This window comes from Lasioglossum baleicum, chromosome 11 (assembly GCF_051020765.1).
Source record: "Lasioglossum baleicum chromosome 11, iyLasBale1, whole genome shotgun sequence".
NCBI lineage: Eukaryota > Metazoa > Arthropoda > Insecta > Hymenoptera > Halictidae > Lasioglossum > Lasioglossum baleicum.
Window position 1 is genome coordinate 4,163,538 of NC_134939.1, and position 17,841 is coordinate 4,181,378.

Consider the following 17,841-nt stretch of genomic DNA (forward strand, 5'->3'; position numbering starts at 1 on the left):
ATGCGCGCCGTCTCCAGATCCCGACTTTCCGACTCGTGCTTCCGAAACTTCGGCAACATGAAAATTGGTGAAAATCGAAGGAACGCGTCGCCGACGCGTTCGGTCGAGCAGGTAGTCACACGGACATGGTAGAGGTACGCTTGGTGTGTAGCGCGCGTGAAATCGAGCATGCACTCACACGGGCAGAGTAGAAGTACGTTCGTGTGTAGCGCGTGCGCAGCAGAAGCTACGGCGAGGACGGTCCGTCAGAGAGGGGGAACCTGTGCTGGAGGGGAAGCGTCCTTGCGTCCCCGATTCTGGCATCACTGACGCGTACCGCTAACTGAGCTTGCTCCACGCGGTACGCGTCAGTGTAGTGGGAAGAGTGGGGCGAGTTCAGCGTAGTAGCATGGCGAGGGGCGCAGCGGTAAGGGGCCTGGCACGCGCGGAATATGGCAAGCCTGGAACAGACTGTGCATGCTATTGTTCAGTCGCGCCGGGATCCTGAATTACCGACCCTGTAGAAAATGCCCTAGCACGACAGCGGACTCTATCGAAATGGAACGGTCAGCTAGTGAACTACATGACGTTACAACGCGAAAGGTGTTTGGCTCAGGACGCTAGATTTTACAGCGTTGTCAGCTTTAAAGTTGTGAAACTTTGTTCATTATTCATATCCCTGTCACAGCGTACAGATTTCGCGACTAGTTAGCTTCTCGATAAATGTCTTGCGTGTCATAAACTTTTATTCCTAATAATTTCGCCGCGAACGAATCCGTTATGTAAGTAGATGAAACTGTCGGAAGTATAAACAATGTCCCAATAAAATAGAGTACCTCATTACAGCAAGTGGAGATTGGTGTGTAAATCGCTATACGCTCTATACATATATTCCGTGACTATCATTAAGGGAAGGAATAATAATCAATTTAGTTACTGTTCCTTGCAATAGAGGTAGAAAATTTTTATTTTGCATACAGATCCGCAGTCTACACATTACACACAATCAGTACACACTACATACAATACATTAATACACATTACATTCAATCAATACACGTTACATACGCATACATACAACTATTATTTACTACACTAACACAACAATTTACATTAATTATTAGCAAAATACTCTTTGAACATATCACGTATCTCGTAGGCCCTCCGCGATGCGTGATTGCGACGCCCACTCGACCCCGCCTGGTCCCTGCCAGTGTCACCATACACAGTGGCGTTTGCATCCCACATTTCGGGGTCGCTTATGCCTTCTTTATCTATGATTATGTTGTACAGTAAGCACATACATTTAACGAACACATTCACGTTACTTGGATGCACCTGCAGTTCCCCTTTGAAGCACCTCCACATGCTCACGAGGATGCCGAATGCACATTCTATAGAGCGTCTGGACTTGCTTAACATGTAGTTAAATTTTTCTTTTTCGCGATCGTGGCTGTCGGTGATCGTATACGATCGCATCAGATACTCCTTCAAGGGGTATCCCTGGTCGCCGATTAGCACATACGGCAGAGTTACGTTTCCCAGCACTCTGCTGGGTGGCATGTCAAACCTATTATTTTGGAGACGGCGGTATACATTTGTCGTTGAAAGTGCAGCGCTGTCGCTTCGTCTCCCATAATCCCCGACATCCACCGTAACGAATTTACATTTGGCGTTCGCAATCCCTTGCAGGTGGATGGAGAAGAATTTCTTATAATTATGAAACCTTGATCCAGAGTTCGATGGACATTTAAGGCTGCGTTTATAGTTCCTGACTCGCGTGCTTTTCGTCTCGCGTGCTTTTGGTCTCGCGAGACAAGCGGGTCAGAAATTTCGAGCGGGGTCGACGGGCCCACTGTGCGAGGCACGAAAAAAGGTCTCTACGGCTTCACGGTTCGTTTAGGTAAACTACCGATAGCTTTCCTTTAAGGCGGTAGGATATCTTCGGAGACCTTTTTTTGTGCCACGCACAGCGGGGGGCACAGTGGGCCCGTCGACCCCGCTCGAAATTTCTGACCCGCTGTCTCGCGAGACCAAAAGCACGCGAGACGAAAAGCACGCGAGTCAGGAACTATAAACGCAGCCTAATGCGGATGTGCTTCCCATCGATACTCCCCACGCAATTGGGAAAATCCCATAGCTGTTCATATCCCAATGAAACTTCTCGTAGCGAATCCATAGTTGGAACTGGCATATGGACTTCCTGGAAAACTTCCCAAATTGCTTGGCACGTCTCGGATACTATCCCAGAAATGGTGTTATTCGCCATTCTAAAACTGAACGCCAAGGACCTGAATGCCAGTCCCGTTGATAGAAACCTAAACAGAAATCAATATTACGTTAAAACTGTGCCATAGGAAGTATTCGATGACATTAATTTCCATCAAATTAAAAGATAACTTCCCTCAACGTTACAACCAGCCTCTCCTCTGGCGATATGCACTTCCGAAAATTCGACTGTTTTACAATTTTGCTTCTGATGCCTTCCAAGATATAATCGAACGTTTCCTTCGTCATCCTCATATATTCGCGAAACTTGTCCGGATTAACCTTCAGCTCCGGAAACAGAAGGTGGTATTCACTTTTTTCCTCTCGCGATTGGAAGATTTCATGGACATGAAATCTCCTTTTTCGCCGAAGATATTCACTTATAAGTGGGCTTGTTTCATAGCAAAGATATTCGTCAATGTCCATAGTGACTACCTTGAAATGCTTGCTGAAAAATCTCGGAACAAGTTTTTTTCGCGAACTGGTAGCGTCTCGTTATGTTCTGACCGTCTTCAACTCGGTATCTTCACGATTGGCCAATTATGGATTTAAGTGGTGGGACTTTGAACTTTCCAATTGGTCGTGGGTGTGTCAGTACGATTCTTTGTGGTGGAGTGGGAAACTGTCAAAAAAAACTTTTCGTATTCGCACGTGTTGACGATGTCGTGATTAATGGCCGGTCGTCGTTCACTGGTCTATTGCAGGTCCGGGTTATAGGACGTTTTGGAATGCAGTTGTCGAGCTACGGTGGGCATAAAGCAGTTAAAAAGATTTCGGAACCGGCCCGCAATTTTGACATATAAATCAAGACCTTTGCTTCTTGACATCATAAATGAAACAGATGTGTTTCCCTCGCGAAACAGTTGTGTAGGCCGCCGAACCATGTTCAGCGAAGCCTTTTGGAAAATCGGGGTTTATGATATGTACCAGGATTTACAGTTACAGCAGAAAACTCAGAACGGAACATACTTTTCCCAACAATATTCATTGGACGAGCTATAAACAGCTTTCTTAAAAACAGCTTCGCTGTCCATCGCTCTATAATGGCTCGACCATTTGCAGAGGAAATGGATAGAGGACGAGGAATAGAAACTACGCCGCATATACAGCCAACAAGCATATGAAAGAAAAACATAAAAATATATCCGCACTTCTTCAAAGTTCTGGACTATAATTTGGAGAGCTGTATTTTCATGTAATATGTAATTCAGTGATGACGTAGTTGAATTACTATATAATTGAAATATAATGTAATTTAATAGTGTAATTGAATTAGCACAACTCTGAGTGGGTTAAGATATTAAACCGTTACCGCCTACTACTACACGATTGTAGGGGGTGGCTAGGCGCCATCTCGTATGGGTCTGACTTTGCGACATTGTATTGCTGCGAGCGTGAGAAGAAGGTTCCCAGGCAGGACCACGGTGACGTGTCTCTACGATGCGCGCCCGATTGGATTAGAGTGGAGGAGGCAGGCCTCGTTTCACACGCATGTTCGGCTGTTGTCGAAATATTGGCTACGGCGGCCACACATACTATCTAGAGTACAGCGTCGAAGTCAAAACATTGGGACCACGGGCGCGGCTGTGGTGGGGATAGGCAGACCTCCAGATGATAGGCTCGATTTGTTTATGTGCCGTTCCCGGGGCTGTTCTCAATGAAGAGGTTTATGACAGATCATTACTATTGAGCTGGAAGTCGGCACTTTCTCGGACAACACGAGTTGTACTTTACTTAACTCAGTTGTAAAGTAATTTAAAAATTTCTTTACAGTAAAGAATTATGAATTGGACGCGCCAAATGTTTTATTGCACGTGCCGATAGCCGCTACGCTATCGTACGTCGCACAGTGGTGCAAAATCCCCAAGACGTAGCAATAATTCGTTTACTATGGTAACGTCATTTTCAAAAATCTATGTACTGAAATACATTAAAATATTAATACATTACAGTATTAATACATCGATCATATGTAGATTATAAGAGATAGAGCCTAAGCACAAACGCTGACATTGGAAACAACTGCGACATCCATTTGAAGGAAAAAATTTTTTCTACTTTCTTTGTTGTTATAATGTATATGCACTCCTTGATTTTGTAAACATTTATAGTGTAGATATTATTCAGTGCGGTGAGTGCATTACTCTAAATTATAAAAAATACAAAACTAATTATTAATTTTTTTCGTTTAAAACTGGACGTTAATATGAACGTTATAATCCGAAAAAGTCATGAACGTATCTCAAAGAGAATTCTTTGAAATCTTGAAAATTGATGGTTCTACGCGGACGTGGAATATGAGGTGTCACAACTTTTTCATTAAATTATAACGGCCAAACTAACAAAACAATGACAATTTTAGTTTTGGGTGCGCATAGTGAAACCATAAGAGTGTTTAATAAAAATTATTTCAGTTGAAAAAATATTTATTTTCATAGTTTATTTTGAATTGTTTTTTAAACAGGCGCATTGCTATCATACCGCCAGGAAATTGGAAAAATAAAAATAATGATAATATATGATAATATTCTTAAAAATACGGATACTTGAAAACTGGCGACATGAAAATTATTTAAAGTGAACGCTGCACCGAAATACAAGCGCGCGGCGGGGGTCCTGTCGGTCGACGTCGGTCGAAGCTAGAAAGGTCTCACAGACGAGCCTACCCACACATTTGAAAGGTCGGGCCCGATGCCTCTGACGTCATAGTTCCGACCGATGTCGGCTCCAGACGCGCACAGTGGATCCGTTTTCGCCCGACGACCGACTTTTGCCCGCACAGACGAGCGTTCGGGAAGCATGTGTTGGTGTCTTTTCGGCCGATTTCGACCGAAAAGGTGCTCACAGTGGAGCCGACATCGGGCAAAATGGTCAAGGTCAGCGGGGAGCCGAACCTTTTCGAGACCTTCGAGAAGGGTAACAATGGACAAACCCCATGGGGTCCCGACGCCGGAGGAGAATCAAATCATTTCGTTTTTCGCCCTACGTCGGACGGTGCTGCGTTCACTTTAAATAATTTTCATGTCGCCAATTTTCAAGTATCCGTATTTTTAAGAACGGGTCCACAAAGAGGACACTTGGGGCTATATTATCATTATTTTTATTTTTCCAATTTCCTGGCGGTATGATAGCAATGGGCCTGTTTAAAAAACAATTGCAAAATAAACTATGAAAATGAATATTTTTTCAACTGAAATAATTTTTATTAAATACTCTTATGGTTTCACTATGTGCACCCAAAACTAAAATTGTCATTGTTTTGTTAGTTTGGCCGTTATAATTTAATGAAAAAGTTGTGACACCTCATATTTCACGTCCGCGTAGAACCATCAATTTTCAAGATTTCAAAGAATTCTCTTTGAGATACGTTCATAACTTTTTTGGATTATAACGTTCATATTAACGTCCTGTTCTAAACGAAAAAAATTAATAATTAGTTTTGTATTTTTTATAATTTAAAATCTACACTATAAATGTTTAGAAAATCAAGGAGTGCATATACATTATAACAACAAAGAAAGTAGAAAAAATTTTTTCCTTCAAATGGATGTCGCAGTTGTTTCCGATGTCAGCGTTTGTGCTTAGGTTCTATCTCTTACAAAGATTTGAGGGAGAAAGCATTAAGTGGCTGCTAGACAGTGGATGCTCAGACCACATAGTAAACACCGACAAATACTTCACCGAAACCGTAAGTTTGAAAAATCCAATAAACATTAAACTTGGTGATGGTTTCTCACTGGAGTCAGATAAAATCGGTAATATAGTAACGTACTTCAATGTTATGGGTAAATTGCAAAGAATTGAAATTAAAAATGTTTACTATGTTCCAAGCATGAAACAAAACTTAATCAGTGTATCGAGCATTGCAAAGCACAATAACTATGTCATATTCGACAATGATACAGCAAAAATATACAACAGTAATGACAATCTAATCGCAATGGCAATTACAGTTAACAAACTGTATAAATTAGAAGGAAAAACAACACCCTATTTAAACAAAGAAGCTATATCATACATGGGATCCGTGGAAATGACAAACAAGGAAAAATGGCATCGAATATTAGGTCACACAAACTTCCAAGATCTAAAATATTTATGCGAAATGCAACTGCTTGAAGGGCTACCTAAAAGGATTGGAGATGAGTATATGAAATGTGAAATATGCCTTAAAAATAAAATGACAAATTTAAAGTTTAGGAACAATCGAAGCAAAGCAAGGGACATTTTGGAGATTGCCCATACGGATGTAAATGGCCCAATAAATCAAATCGGATACAAAGGTGAAAGATACTTTGTAACATTCATTGACGACTATAGTAAACTTGCTGTCGTATACTGCATAAAAAGGAAAAGCGAGGTATACGATCGATTTGTCCAGTACATAAAGTTAATGCAGAACCATACAGGAAAGAAAATCAAACAGATTTATTGCGACAATGGACGAGAATACATAAACAATAACTTCATGGAACTAGCCAAACAAGAAGGCATATACTTAAGGCCAGGCCCTCCACATACTCATGAACTAAATGGTGTAGCGGAAAGGTACAACCGTACCATTATGGATCGTGCCAGATGTTTATTGTCGGAAGCAAAGGTCGACAAAAATTATTGGCCAGAATGTGTATACAGGGTGTCCCAAAATTCGTGAAAATCCCGAAAGGGGGTGGTTCCTGAGACCATTCTAAGAGACATTTTCCTTTGCACCAATGTCAACTGCGGCTTTGTTTAGGAGTTATTAACGAAAAACACGGACCAATCAGAGCGCGCCCTGGCCCGGCGCGCCACGCCGCGCCGGCAAGCGAGTGTCGGTGGTACGCCGCGACATCGCAACGAACAAGAGTTTCTCGATAATGTGAACCCTCTCCGATTTTGATGAGCTTTGGATATGTTTTCAAGACCATGATTCTGAACAACATTTCTCTTTAGACTTTTTGGCGATCGGCTTTAGTTTACGATATTATTGTAAAAATTTGTAATTGTAAATCGATCGATGTACTATTTCCTATCCGATTTCGATGCGCTTTGGATACGTTGTCAAGACCATGATTCTGAACAACATTTCTCTTTAGACTTTTTGGCAATCGGCTTTAGTTTACGAGATAATCGTAAAAAAAGAGAAGAAGCAGAAACTGATTGAATTAAAAACTCACGTATTCAGCCGTAAATCCATTTGCTGCTTCGAAATGTGTGTCACTGGGTCACTCGGTGACGAACTGCACAGATGTCTTCAGGTACACGGCAGTACCGAAAGCCAAGGGACGTACGGCCAGGTCGACGAGCTGCACAGCCGGTGGTAGAAGGCCTAAGGGATGCGCGGTCAAGTCGACGATCCAGAATTTAACTTTCACTTTCGAATCGATAAATAATTCGTATGTTTATTTTACACAGATGCCTTGAAATTTTTCCACACTCACAATCACTGTTCACATTTGTCAACACATAGTTATGCACCAATAATAATTGCCATATCCCTTGTACTGCTGCACAAATCACAACAATCAGGTAATGCAATCACTAGACTGCGGATTTCATGCATTTGTAGCAAACATGAGTAGGTGCATTTTAATACAGTAGAGAGATTAAAATAATTTCAAAACACCAATGTATTATTTTCAAATTCTTAAAATGATCACAGTAAGAATCAAATATCTGTCTGGCTCCTGTCCCTTGTAATAGCGGCAGCCAACATTCATTTTGCATAAAGATTCGCAGTCTAGTGATTAGTTTAAATATCACAGTCAAAAAAACAGCTAATACATAGCAACCGTTAGCTTTGAATTTACAAGTCTTTGGAGATATTCTCTCTACCGCGGCTCGAACGACACTGATTTTCCTCAAGATTTTTCTAAAGAATTTAGGAAGGGCATTTAGAGTGTCGAAATTCGAAATGCACGCTGTAGCACGAGAACGACGGGACGGTTAGACGAAAAACAGAATGCGAGAAGGACCGCTGTAAGCTTTGTGGCAAACACATGTTTAGTTTTTCCTGCAGGTTGGTACGTAGAGTCGATGGGTAACTGTTCGATAACGTCATCCGTCCTTTTACCCAGCAAGGGGTAAAAATGTCAGGTCAGCGTAGCATCCCTATTGTCCTATACCTTCCTTAAGAAACTTTCTAAAAGAAGGACAGACGACGTTTTCGAACGGTTACCCATCGACTCTGCGTACCAATCTACAGGAAAACCTAAACATGTGATTGCCATAAGTCTTAAAGCGGTCCTTCTCGTATCCTGTTTTTCGTCCAACCGTCCCGTCGTTCTCGTGCTACAGCGTGCATTTCGAATTGCGACACTCTAAATGCCCTTCCTAAATTCTTTAGAAAAATCTTGCGGAAAATCAGTGTCGTTCGAGCCGCAGTAGAGAGAATATCTCCAAAGACTTGTAAATTCAAAGCTAACGGTTGCTATGTATTAGCTGTTTTTTTGACTGTGATATTTAAACTAATCACTAGACTGCGAATCTTTATGCAAAATGAATGTTGGCTGCCGCTATTACAAGGGACAGGAGCCAGACAGATATTTGATTCTTACTGTGATCATTTTAAGAATTTGAAAATAATACATTGGTGTTTTGAAATTATTTTAATCTCTCTACTGTATTAAAATGCACCTACTCATGTTTGCTACAAATGCATGAAATCCGCAGTCTAGTGATTGCATTACCTGATTGTTGTGATTTGTGCAGCAGTACAAGGGATATGGCAATTATTATTGGTGCATAACTATGTGTTGACAAATGTGAACAGTGATTGTGAGTGTGGAAAAATTTCAAGGCATCTGTGTAAAATAAACATACGAATTATTTATCGATTCGAAAGTGAAAGTTAAATTCTGGATCGTCGACTTGACCGCGCATCCCTTAGGCCTTCTACCACCGGCTGTGCAGCTCGTCGACCTGGCCGTACGTCCCTTGGCTTTCGGTACTGCCGTGTACCTGAAGACATCTGTGCAGTTCGTCACCGAGTGACCCAGTGACACACATTTCGAAGCAGCAAATGGATTTACGGCTGAATACGTGAGTTTTTAATTCAATCAGTTTCTGCTTCTTCTCTTTTTTTACGATTATCTCGTAAACTAAAGCCGATTGCCAAAAAGTCTAAAGAGAAATGTTGTTCAGAATCATGGTCTTGACAACGTATCCAAAGCGCATCGAAATCGGATAGGAAATAGTACATCGATCGATTTACAATTACAAATTTTTACAATAATATCGTAAACTAAAGCCGATCGCCAAAAAGTCTAAAGAGAAATGTTGTTCAGAATCATGGTCTTGACAACATATCCAAAGCTCATCAAAATCGGAGAGGGTTCACATTATCGAGAAACTCTTGTTCGTTGCGATGTCGCGGCGTACCACCGACACTCGCTTGCCGGCGCGGCGCGGCGCGACGGGCCAGGACGCGCTCTGATTGGTCCGTGTTTTTCGTTAATAACTCCTAAACAAAGCCGCAGTTGACATTGGTGCAAAGGAAAATGTCTCTTAGAATGGTCTCAGGGACCACCCCCTTTCGGGATTTTCACGAATTTTGGGACACCCTGTATACAGCCGCATACATAGCTAACCGATTATTAGCAAACACAATAATAAAGAAAACGCCGTATGAAATATTCTTTGGAAAAAGACCAAACATATCAAACCTACATTTATACGGAAGCATATCATACGTAAGAATTCCAGAAGGGTATAGAACCTCAAAACTAGACTCAAAAGCGGAGAAAGGTATCCTAATTGGTTATACAGACACAGGGTATAAAATATTAATTAACAGAAAGGTAATCATAAGTCGCCACGTTCAATTTATTGAAAATAATACAAAGTACATCAGACTCGAAGACTCAAGATACTCAGAAGACGAAGAAGAAAATGAAATTACAAACCAAGATGAAAAAAATGAAGAAGATAAGACCAAGGAGGTAATAAATATAGAAAATCCAGAACAGAATAAAAGAGAAAATCCAGAACAGGATAGAAGAGAAAATCCAGAACAAGATAGGAGAGGAAATCAAGAACAAGAAAGAAGAGAAAATCCCAAACGAGATAGAAAAATGCCAAAGAAATATGACGAGCATGTTGTCTATGTAAATTATTGCAATCCTGATGTACCAGATAACTACGAAGAAGCACTAAGATGTCCAGACAATAAACAATGGAAAAATGCCATGAAAGAAGAGATGGAAAGTCTGGAAAACAATGATACTTGGACTGTAGTCGACACACCAAGAAATAAAGATATTATAAAAGTTAAATGGCTTTATCGAATTAAATCCGACGGAAAATACAAAGCTCGGGTTGTAGCTAAAGGATTTCAACAGACATATCAAGTGAACGAAGAGATTTATTCCCCAGTAGCAAGGATGAACACTTTAAAAACATTGCTGTCAGTCGCATGCATAAAGAGACTAAAAATTGAACAAATGGATGTACAAACCGCCTTTCTTAATGGAAAGATTAAGTCGGAAGTATACATTTATCCCCCAGAAGGATATATGACGGAAAGAAATAAAGTATGCTTATTGAAAAAGTCACTATACGGATTAAGAGAAAGTCCGAGAGACTGGTACGAATGTTTTCACGAATTTATGAGTTCTATTAGTTTTCAAAGGTCAAACTGCGACAACTGTTTGTACACTGGAAATATAAACGGAAAACGATTATACATAATCTTATATGTAAACGATCTATTAATCTGCAGTTGTAATCCAAACTGTATACAAAAACTCAAGACAACACTAAGCAAAAGATTTCGAATGAAGGATTTGGGTCCAATTAAACAGTACTTGGGAATTGAAATAGAACATAATCAAACAAAAGGAAAAATGTTTTTGAGCCAACAAAAATACATAGAGAGTCTCGCAACAAAATATGAAGTCAAAGATTCAAAAAACTTTAATACACCTGTCACGTCCGTAACCTGCGAGTCTGGCGAAACTCTCTTGGCTTCAGGGGAAGTAATAAACCTGTAACCAAACACCCTGCATAGCGACGGGCCACCCGGGGTTGGTGCAGTAAATTTGGGAAACCGGACGCATCACTTGAGGCTCGATACTGAGGATGCCCAAGTGCCAGAGTGCGTGCGTCTGGTTCATGTCTTCGATGGCTCGAAAAGGGCAGTTGACTAATCGCGGGTGGGCCCGTCTGGAAATCCTCAAAACCTATCCTCATTTCCATTTTTCCTTTCCCATGCATTTTTCCACCACCCCGAAGACAGGAAAGGGAAGCTTCCCTTTAAAACCGAGAGATCTCTAGCGGGGGAAGCCAGTTCTCTAAAAATCTTTGTACCGAGCATATTACAGAAGTTTTCGTCGTTAATAAACGTGTGTGTGTAATTTACATTTGTGGTCACTATCATCATAACCCTTACCCCAGGTAAATTCCTTAAATGGATTGACCAAAAATTAGGGACTCTCAGCACGTGACACACCCATGGAAATGAATCTGAAGTTGGAACCTGCTGAGATAATACAAGAAGATGTAAAATACAGAAATCTAATAGGAGAATTATTATACATTGCAAACGGAACGAGACCAGATGTATCCTTTCCAGTAAATTATTTGAGTCGCTATCAAACATGCTATAGTAATACTCACTTTAAATATGCATTACGAGTTTTAAAATATCTGTACAACACTCGTTTTATCAAATTGATTTACAGCTCAGAATATACTAATATCCTGGATGCGTTTGTCGATGCTGATTGGGCATCAGATACAGTGGACAGGAAATCCACATCCGGAATACTAATACGTGTTTTTGGAAACGTAATTTTATGGAAATCGCAAAAACAGAAGATTGTATCCAGAGCTTCTACTCACGCAGAATACTATGCACTTGCTGACTGGGTAAGCGAAATTATACCTATCAAAGGAGTATTAAAAGACTTGGATATAATTATAGCAGATGCAGTAAAGGTCTACGAGGACAACACAGGTGCAATTGCTTTATCCAAGAATGGGAAATTTTCGAAGAATTCTAAGCATATTGACATAAGTTATCATTTTGTTCACGACTATGAGAAAAAGGGATTAATTAATACTCAGAAAGTAGCTAGAGAGGAACAAATTGCAGACATACTCACTAAATCTTTAGGAAAGATTAAATTCGAAAAATTTCGTACATTATGAGGGCTAGAAACATTGTAATTGTATCCCTAGAAAATTCAATGATATAAGACTCATGTATAAGTTCTTTTGTTAAGAATGAGTACGCGTTGTGTGCTCATTCAAAATGTTCAAAATGCTCAAAATGTACAAAATCAAGGAGGTATGTTGAAATATGATTTTGTAAACTGTATTTCATAGTTGTCAACTTGACCAATGAAGTATGTAAGGTTAGGTAGGCAACTTGACCAGTGTGGTCGCTGTGTATTGCGTAATTGCGTTTAAAAGAGTTTCCGTTACAAATCCACGTTATGTATAAAGAGAAATAAAGTTTATTAAGTTGAATATATATAAATAAGTAAAAGCGTTTTCCTCATTATTCTATCAATTATGTTGTGTATTGCGATACATTTGAATATATAGCAGCTCAAGGGAATATTTTTCAACATTTTGCTTAACAGAATTAAAGCAAATGAATCTTACACGTTGAATTTTATTTATTCCATTTTTCTGGGTTGAAGGTCATTTGTAGGTCATATTGTGTTACATGGATGAATTCGTTATTTTGTCAGCTACAACATTACGTTAACGAAGATATATCATTCCATTTAAAAAAACATCGATGACCTTGAAATCTCATAAAAAAACTTACCTTGAAAATTTTTTCCCTTACACCGTTACATGTGGCCCTTCAAACAGTGTAACTTTGTCCTGAGAAGTTTTTTTGTACAACGAAAAGTAACGGAGATATTTAGGTGTCCTGCTTTATCGAATTCACCCTGTATATGTATACAAACATCCATTTTTATATGTATATTAGAAGATATATTCTGTGTACGTATAGTATATATGTATATTTATGGATGTATGTGCAATATAATGTAACATACCCTTTTTTTTTTATTTTGGGAATAATGAAGGGAAGGGTACTAAAATGACTTTAAACAAAATATATAATAACAAAATTAAATATTTTATTTGGCCGGAGCAATTAAAGAATACCAGCATTTTTGCTATTCAGATAAGGAAAACTGCAAAAACCTTATCACTATCCACAAAAGAAAAATACATTGATGTATAAAATTACTCTTCAACGAAATACATATCTTATTTTATGCAAACATAAAATATATAAACATTATTTTTAATAATAATACAATTTTAAAATATAACAAAAACGTGCCTACATCTAAAATTATGAAAATAGAATTATTATACATATTCGAAACCTGCAGACATAAAAATAAAATTAATAATTATTGCACATGTTTGTACGGAAATATAATAAATACATGTTGCACATAAAATAACTTCAGATGTAGACACGTTCCTGTCGAAACTCGCGCATGCGCGAAAAAAGCGCCCTGATCCTATCACTGATCTCAACTGACTCTCGCCGTTGCCTTCACGAAAAACCGTCTCGCATATCGACGCTCGTTTGTTCATTCATCGCTCGCATGCTGTTTCGTTCGTACGATGTTTCGCTAGTACAAAGTGAATGTACACACATACACGTTTTCTAAGTCTGTTTTAACATATAGCATAAGTGCTAAAATGCTGACAGAATAACAGAGAGAGAGAGAGAGAGAGAGAGAAACCTTATAGATTAATATAACTTATATTTTTGTTTTTATTTTTTGTTATGTAAAATGTCCCGAGAACATAGACTTCTATATGTATAGAGTGACCAAGAACAGTTATGTTCCTATGCTCTCCACCAATCAGTAGCGATCACGAAAAATCACGAATCACTGTGAAAAAACACCGTGATTTAGAACGAACGTGATTGAATCCCGAGTGATTCGGAATGAGCAGTTCATCCCATCTGTAGTTACGATAGCGTTACCGCAATACAGGTTCGATTAATGGCGCTGAAAGGGAAATTTGAATATAAAGCATAACGTTTAGGTCAAAGCCGTGTATTTCATATACACTATTATACACTAACGAGCATATAACTGATTCGACACACTTTAAATCTGAATAACTTTTTTATGAATGGACCAAACGACTTCAATTTCTCTGTAAAGCTAGAAGAATTAGTTTAGTAAGTGACGTCTAAAACAATATTTCGAAAAAATGCATTTGGTCGGAATTGCGAAAAAAAATTGTATAAATTGATTTTTACTACTTTTTTAGCTGTGCCGATAACGAAAATTTAAAAGATGGGCTTGGTCAACTTGTGTAAACTGCAGACGCTCAGAAAATTTCATTGAAATTGGTTAATTGGTTCACGTCACTCGATTCGCATTGTCGTGTATAACTGGTGGAGGTTTGACAGGGGTTCATTCGTAACAGGCCTACGTTATGTAGGTCTGTTACACTCGAGAGACTAACTTCATTTATTTACAGTGAGACTAACTTTATTTAGAATTGATAGGAACTTTTTAATACATGATTGCACAGTAGAATACAATAAAAAAACATCACAATACCGGCTGGCGTTGGCCTCGGAAAGTACATGAGAACCAAAAAAACAATATACCCGGGCTGCGTCGTACCGGAATGCTTATCTATTTACATTTGTACAGGTGTCTTATATTCTATCTTATAAACTAGATCCCCCCCCAAAAAAACTGTCCCTCCACCAATGAACTTTATACATATTGCTTAACCTATGCTTGCGTGTCGCCCTTGTTACTGTAGGATCATAGGATCTCAGGAAAAATGAGGGCACCGCCGCCGCGGGAATCGAAACTTTTTTTTTCTAAAAAAAAAGTTTTTATTTGCTTGTTATTTACAATATTTACAGCAAGCGCAAATAAAAATACTAAAAACTACCTTAGGATATCTAACTTTGGTAAAGCAGGAACATATTTGGTTCATCGCTTCACGACTATAATAATAGAGGTAATACAGTAGGGGTTGAATCGACGCTTATACATAAGTCAGTCTTGTCGCTCGTTAAGTTTAATACAGGTAAAAAAGAATTAAAAAAAAAACACGGTACAGTATCTGATGCGGGAATCGAACCCTGGCCTCACTGGTGGTAGCCAATCGACTAACGCGCTTTTTTTTTTTTTTTTAAGAGCGTTTATTGTGCCAGAAATAGATATATACATCGGTTATTACAATGAAACTTTGTACGCTCGACAAGTTTGACGGTGTGTGTGTTTTTGTTTGACTAAACTTAATGGCCCGTAGGAACGGGCTCTCGCAGTTTTGCAGCTTTCTGTTTTATTGCACTTACTGCAGGTGTGTTTACTTAGGCTAAGAGACGTTTTCTTATCGTATATCATTTAGTTGTGTACAGAAAGGCACGGGAGGAAAAAAAACTGTACATTTGGACAATGGTTAATTGTTGAAGTAGGAGTTAATCTGGGTAGGGACCCTTTTATGACTGTATTTTTTTTTTTTTTTTTTTTTTACCTGTTTGTCCAGGGGGAAAAATCTGAGTTAAATTATGGTGATGATCCTCTCTTTAAAATTAGTAGTGTTTGTTCGTTTTATTTTTAGAGCTTGCCTAAATCTGATTTTTTTTTTTGTTATCTATAATTTTTTATTATTATTATTTTTTTTTTTTTTTTATTTTACTGTCGTTAGTTGAGGTCGAGCCACCAATATTTTTTTGTGTTTTTTCTGTGATCGTTTTCCGTGTCGTATTTAGTCAGTTTGTACTTGAATCTTATATCTGTGTTGTCTATGTTTAAGTAGCTGTCGTATTTTAATGTTTTGTTGTAGTTTTTTCTGTTATAGAGGTATATTATTGGGTGTCCGTGCTTGTTTTGTATGAGTCCAGTGGCGTCTAGGTGGATAAATGCTTCCGGAGGTGTTAGTCCTGTATGTCTTGTCTTCTCAAGGTATTGAGGGTTGGGGTAGGAGGAGCTACTAATGAGGCTGTTGTTTTGTACATTTCTGATGTTTGCCCAGTGGTTTCTGACGAGTTTAAGCATATGTAAGTCTATACGTGTGTCTTTTGATTTTTGCAGTAGTTTGTGGTTGCTATAGTATTTCGTGTAGTTTGATTCTGGTGTTTTGTAGGCGTTTAGGCAAGCTCTGAGTACCCTTCGTTCGAACAAACGAATTTTTTCCATGGTGCTGGCGCTTATGTTGTACCATATTGGTATGCCATAAGTGATTATTGGTCTTATTAATAGTTTATAGCAGAGGAGTTTTACTTCCTTATCTAGATACTTCGAATAAAATATTTTTTTGTTCGCCGCTACCGCTTTTCGTGCTTTTTCAAGTTGAATTTGTACGTGCTCGTTATAATGTAATTTAAAATCTAGATGTACTCCTAGATAACGAACGATTTTTTTGTGTGGTATTTTTTGTAAATTTGTGTCTTTGTTGTCTTGTATTTCGAAGTTTTTAGCGTTCCTCCGTACGTCTGCGTTTGCGTTCGAGTTTTTAGATAGGCATGGTCTGAATAGAATAGTTTCGCATTTATTGAGGTTTATTTTAAGTTTCCATGTATGAAAGTAGTCTTGTATTTTGTCAAATAAGTCTTGTAGTTTCTTTTTTATTTTTGTCGGTCCGTTGTCCATGATATACATTAGGAAATCGTCTGCGTACGCTATGGCGCCTTTGCGGTTGTCGTTATCTAGGTCGTACATTAACAAAAGGTCACTTAAATATAAGCTAAACAGTATTGGGGAATTTACGGCGCCCTGTTGCAGTCCGTTTTGAACTGTGAATGATTCTGTAGAGGTGTTTTGTCCTTCAGTGACTTTAAATTTTTTGCCGTGAGTCATGTTCCACATCATTTTGATGAGGTGTGGGGGGAAATTTTTTTTTATGAGTTTGTAAAATAAACCGTCCAGCCAAACTGTGTCAAACGCTTTTTCTAGATCTATGAAGATTGCGCCGACGCAGTCTCCTGCATTACGCGCCCAGCAGATGTCTGCTGTAAATTTTGAGATGGCATGTACTGTTGAGTGTTTTCTTCTGAAACCGTATTGGGTTTCGGGAATTATATTATTGTCTGTGCAAAAATGTTCTATTGATTTGTTTATTATCATTTCGAAAATTTTGCTGATATTTGGTAACATGCTGATGGGTCGGTAGTTGGCTGGATTAGAGCTATCTTTTCCTTTTTTTTTTAATGCTATAACTTTGGCTGTTTTCCATGCCGTTGGAAAATATGCTCTGTTTAGGGAATTGTTAAAAATTATTGTATAATTGAATCTGTAAACTGGTGGTAGGTGTTTTAGTACTATATTTGGAACGTTGTCGAAACTGGCAGATTTTTTACTGTTAAGATGTTTTAGTATAAAGTCCAGTTTGGTTGTTGAAGAGAAGTAATTTGGTGGTGTTAAATTGGTGTTTGGGTTGTCTGCTCTGTTGTTGTCGTTGAAAGTGCAGACTGTAATGTCGGAGCGTATGTCATTGTTTATTTCAGTTTTTAAATTGAGAACTTTTTGTTCTATTATGTTTGTTAGTTGTGGTTTTCCCATGTGTGTGTTTTGTGTATGTGCTTTCTCAAAAAGTGCCCCTAGTACGTTTAATTTTTCATTTATGTCAGTTATTTGAATGTTGTCGTTCACGTCT